The sequence below is a fragment of the Tiliqua scincoides genome, chromosome 1 (genome assembly GCF_035046505.1).
Source record: "Tiliqua scincoides isolate rTilSci1 chromosome 1, rTilSci1.hap2, whole genome shotgun sequence".
Lineage (NCBI taxonomy): Eukaryota > Metazoa > Chordata > Lepidosauria > Squamata > Scincidae > Tiliqua > Tiliqua scincoides.
Window position 1 is genome coordinate 172,111,635 of NC_089821.1, and position 5,713 is coordinate 172,117,347.

The 5,713-nt window shown below is 41.5% G+C and overlaps 1 pseudogene; it reads left to right on the forward strand.

Annotated features, from left to right (window-relative positions):
- The first annotated feature begins 4,893 nt into the window (after window positions 1-4,893).
- On the forward strand, window positions 4,894-5,013 carry LOC136637563 (5S ribosomal RNA; annotated as a pseudogene).
- Window positions 5,014-5,713: the final 700 nt, after the last annotated feature.

The window sequence follows — 5,713 nt, forward strand, 5'->3', positions numbered from 1 at the left end:
TTTTGTTTTGTTTTTAAATTACAAATTTTACAGCACAATCATGTGCATGTCTACTCAGAAGTAAATCCCATTGAGTTCAATAGGACTTATTCCCAGGTAAATGTGTATAGGATTGCAGTGTAAGTACCTTGGATGAATAGGTGGAAGCACATGCTTGACTTAAACCATAAACTGATTGTGGCTTTTAACTTTTTCACCACAATGAATACACAGCTGGGATTTCACACTTTGCAATTCCGCTTGAATATTCTTTCTCTCTTCTCTGCTGCTAATATAGGCAAACACAGTGCAGGTGCAGTTCAATTTATTTGGAAACAATCCCAGGGATATATTTCTTTTTGTCAGCTTGGCAGCAGCCACAGGTAGCAAAGCCTTGAAATCAAATCTCATCAGAGAGTCAGACACTGTTAAAAAAAAGAAACGAGCAAAATTCAGGAAACGAAAAGGAAAGGAAAAAACCCAATAATATCTATAATACCAGTCACTTAAAGTCATTCATTAGATTTATTTCCAACCTGTAGCATTCAATTGTATTCTATAACCAAGACTTGAACGCCACATTAGAAATTATGGTGGGGTGGGGACAGCTTCTCTGCACATCTGTTTTCATAAAGCTCCAGTAACCCAACTAGCCAAAACAATTCATTGTTTCTGCATATGCCTAATTTTCAGATTGTTTTTCTTAGAATAATTGCCACCTGGGTTGGTCTTGCAGCAATTGTCAAAAAGGTATGAATCAAAGACACAAAGCCTTTGGAGTACTCCAAGTGAAATCAATGGGATTCTTCTGGAGTGACGTATTTGAAAATTGCTGCTGAGTGTAACTCAAAAAGCTTTCAACTGGCACAAATTCTACATCTGAATAGAGCTTGTCATTACAGAACACTTGGAGGATCAGAATGCACATCAAAGGAGATATTGTTTGGTTCCATGCCAATGTGGTATGATAAGGATGGAAAGGGCTCTTATTACTGTGCTAGCTCAGAATTCTGGGCTAGGAGCTGTGGAGCTTGAAGGACTGACTAGTTTTCATCTTGGTGTTGACCACACACCGGACAAAGCAGACAACTGTGGGAGAGACTGTTTATTTCTTGTACTGTATAAAGTTTGATTTCTTATTTCTCTTTGTAACACAAGCTCAGGCTGTCATGTCAAGAGTTAGGAACTATGCACTTTGGTGAATGATCTCATAAGAGTCTGCTGTTGGGGTCAGACCTCGGACACGGGCCTGTCCAAGAATGACATGGGAATGATTACTGGCCTTTTAGCATTAATCGAAACATCCTGCTCTCGCGTATACACTCTTAGCAGTTGTCTGTCTATCCAGGTGGCATTTATGGTGCTTCCTCCTCAGTTTGTTTGTTTTACTGGTAATTATTATTACCTTTCTGTTTTCATTCATAACCAATGTGTGTCTTCCTTTGCAGTTTGTGTGTTTCTTGTATGCAGGCGATCCTAAATAGATTTTGGTGTGAATAACTTTTCTATATGATTTGTATACGACAAGAGACTGTATGATCTCACCCCCCCGCCTCTATTAAAGTCATGTCTTCTATGCACTAGTTTGTCAGACTTGCCAGTCACCTGGGAACTCTGTCCTAAGCGCTCAATAATCAGTCAACTTTCTAACTCCAGCCAAGAGCTTTTGCTTTCCTTCTCTGACGCAACTGCAGCACATTATCCCTGAAGGAGTCATGGGCAGCTGATGAGATTAGACTGTGTTGATGACTGATTTGAGCCTTGAGTTGATCAGTCACCTTGCTACTGATCAAGGTGGCCTATTTCTCATTTGAGGTCTGTTCACACACAAGCAGAACATTTAAATTATCCATACAGTGGGAGCAAGCCTCAGGGTAGCAAAATGCCCACTGTGTGTCTTCTCTGAAATGAGAATTGAGGCTTATGCATAGGGTTGCAAATGGGACTTACTCATTGCAAATGGGACTTATACAGGCTTGGTGATTCTGTTCTTAACTGATGCTGGCTGTGTCTTTTTTGTAGCTGGACAGCCTTATATAAATATAAAATGTAAATTGAGAGGTAGACCATTGAATGCAATTCCATCTTCTGTGTTGCTTCCAGATGCTTGCTCAGTATGTGGTCCTTCTAGGCATTACCTTCAGACAGGATGGATGAGTTCTTAAATGGAATTCAAATCCATTAGTATATTCAATACCTAGGTAAGAGGCAGCTGAAATACCTCAAAACTACAGATAGATGATATTTTTTTTCCCCAAAGACAGGGTTTATTTCCCATCTCAGTAAAATCCAATATCATGTTTTGTATCAGTAAGGGGAGAATTAGGTGAGGTTAAAATAAAGGATAAACTTTCGGAGATGATTTATTGGGAGAAATTAATCCACTTTCTGGACTTTCATCTCCAACTAAAGCTGATTGCTCCCAGAAAGCTGTGCAATCCTTTCCCCCCCCCCCCCCCCACAGTTTGAACTTCAGTATCTTGGTCCCAAATATCAGGCACAGCAGATATTTTGGGATATTTTAAAAGCTGGCAGGTTTCTTTGTACTTCGTGTTTCCTGGAGATAAAATGATCATGCTGCTATTCACAGAGATAAGGGCTCTTTCTAGTCCTATCATTTAAAAACGTCTTCAGGTACAGAAATGCATTTCTTTTTTACATTTTGGCTGCCTGTATTTTTAGGCTGGCCTTTCCAGAAAACATGGCACTGAAATAAAGTGGAAAACAAAGGAATATTCAAAAGCAAAGGGGGAAAAAAAGGAATTTGTTTTTTTTCCTTTCAAAAAACAAAGGAATATTTTGAATATTCTCTCCTTCTTTCATTTCCCCTCCATCTTAGTCATCCCAAGCCACTGACTGACATATTGTCTCCATCCTCAAATTGCAACGTAGACTCCTGCAGATTTTTAAAAATAAAGTTTATTCTGTCAGCCATAGATAATTTGTAGAAAGAGAAATTATTTAGAGAGCTTCTCTTTTTACTCTGGTTAAAGAAGAATCTTGTGGTTTGCCCATTCTTCATCATTCTGTTACTGTGTGTGCTTTAAAAGAAGTTTCAACATATTCCCATGGGGGAAATCTATCTCAAGTGCTGGGACCTTGTGTAGCGGCCAATGGCACAGCTCAGTGGTTTGGTTTGGTGGGGAATGAAGAGGAAGGCAAGAGTGAAGGTGCAACTAACTTTATTGTGGGGATCATTTAAGTCATTTCTGCCCAGTATTGCATATATGCAACAGGAACCAAATGTGTACCCCCGTGGGCTGGGCAGAAATGGGTTAACCATAGTAGGAAAGGGGAATATAAAACTAAAAGCAATTGGGTATCTCTTAGTCAGTCCCATGGTTAACGTTAAGTAGTTGCTATGTACAGGAAAGAATCCAGAGGAAATTTTTTTTTTTTTTAAGTGGTGTGCAATGGTGGAAGCATGGAAGGAAACAGAAGGAGGGAGAGGGGCATATGGAAATTAGAAGGGGTTCCCAGGATGAACTAGGGCTGGGGAACTGGTGATTTTGGACTGGTGATTTTGAACTAGTTGGGAAGGAGAGGAGAAAAGTGAGGAGAAAAGCCAGGAGAGTGGGAGAAAAGAAGGGTTCCTGAGTTCAGGCTGTGGCCAATGACTTATAGGCCTGAAACAAGGGCTAAAAGCAAGGGGTGAGCCTTTTAATACTCCTGCTCCCATAAGGTCTTATGGGCCATTCGTTTTTTAGAAGTGAGCTCATCAAAGCAACCTTCTCTTGCATCTTGATGACCCTTGATTGCTCTTCTCTGGCTCTAAATGGATGTTGCTCTTGATTTGCATCTTACCAAGGGTGCAATAAGGAGCCCATGACAAACTCTGGAGGCCAGTTGCTTCATTAGCATGAACTCCTTGACTGAATTTGGCCATAGAGTTGAGGACAGTTAAGCTTGGGGACCCTTCTTTTGTGTTACTCATGACTTGTGATTTCAAGTCAGGAATCTCCCAGGATGTGGCTTTTGTTCACAGGCCCAAATGTGCTGTGAAAGCAAGGTGCGGGTGGCCATGGAACGTCCCCAAAACGGGAATCTGACAAGGCTTCTTTCAAACTGGCCTGGTTGGGGGTGGGGAGATTGTTCTGACAAATAAAAATGTGACCTTTTTTAGGTCTAGAATCTGAGGCCTCTTGCTGTCAAACCAGTCTTAGAATAATGTTATGGGTCTGAGTTGTGCTGCCAAGCACCCAGCACCACGTGTCACACTTCACACATTAAATGCAAAGCAATGAAAAGGCTTTTCAGGCAAAATTTGTATTTTTAGAATTGTAGACCGTTTGGCTACCATTTTTAAGGTAATCTCAAAACCTCAACTGCCATTGCTTGGTGTTAAACGGCTACTGCTCTGTGACTTGTAATGGGCACGGGTTGTAGAAATGTACAGTAAATTGCAGGAATATATCTCTGTATGTGTCCAAAGACGGACATCCTAGTGATAAAGGCCTAATGACACTATGATTTTACAATGGGATAAGGCTGAAAGATGAAATCTTGAGAGAAGAAACAGGATCCATTTTTTTTCTAAAGAAAAAAATATGGCACTGTTTGAATTTACTGCCATTTCTGTACAACTTACTGTAGTAGCAGTGATGACACATTATTATAGCTTCTGCACACACTGCTTGAAGAATGACATAAGATGCTAGTAGAGTTAAGGCCATTGGTTTAACAGATGTATTTTGAATTGGACCAGTGCAGACACAATCAGCTCAAACAAAATACAGTATAATAAAAGGCAGCCAGGATTCTCTTCCAACCCAACATTCCTCTTGGATGGTTGGAATTATTGGTTATTTCTTTTATATCTTGACATGCTCCAAAAAAACCTTTTATGCGATGTATACAATTCATATTCTGAGAATTAATAAATGGCATTCACTTATCCATAATGGTCATATTTTGACAAGTAGCAACTGTTACCCTGCACATGCCCGATCTCATCTGATCTTGGAAGCTAAGCAGGGTCAGGCCTGGTTAGTACTTGGATGGGAGACTGCCTGTGAATACCAGGTGCTGTAGGCATATACCAGAGTCTTTCGAGACTGAAGGTTGCCCACCAACCATATTTTGACAAGACTTATGGCCCAATCCTATCCTCTTGCTCGCAAGTGCAAAAGTTGTATATTCTATAGGTGTGTGCATGTGTGTGAGTGTGACTGAATTTGGAAGGCATTGGACAGGTAATGGGATTTAAATCCCTTTAAACCTCCCCCTCATAAGCCAGCTGCTCTTCAGTGGATCTCCTTGAACCTGCACCAGTGATTTTACTGGTGCAAGTTTGAGGAGAGAAAGGGGGGTGGGGAGGCTGCAAAAAAGGGAGCATAGTATTTGAAGTGCGCTATCCACCCCTCCCACATCCTCTCTACCCTCGTTCCTCCCCCCTTCCCACCTGGTTTTGCCCTTTCTCCACCCCCACTTTTGCCTTACCTGCTCCAGCAGGTTTGGGAACAGCTGCTGCCTCTTGTGGCAGTGCTTCCAAAATAGCCACCAAAAGTGCTGCATGCTCCATTGGCAGCCACCAAAAGTGCTGTGTACTCCATTGGCAGCCATTTTATGACAGCGGAGCTCTGATCTGCTATTGTAAATGTTTGGGCACAATGGTCCAGTTCCAGATAGGATCAGGCTGTTCGTTGCATTCCGTGGAATTCGTAGCAAAGTTTTGTTCCAGGACTCCAATCGCAGGGAGAAACCCTCCCTGCATTCAGCGTGTGCCTACGCAAAC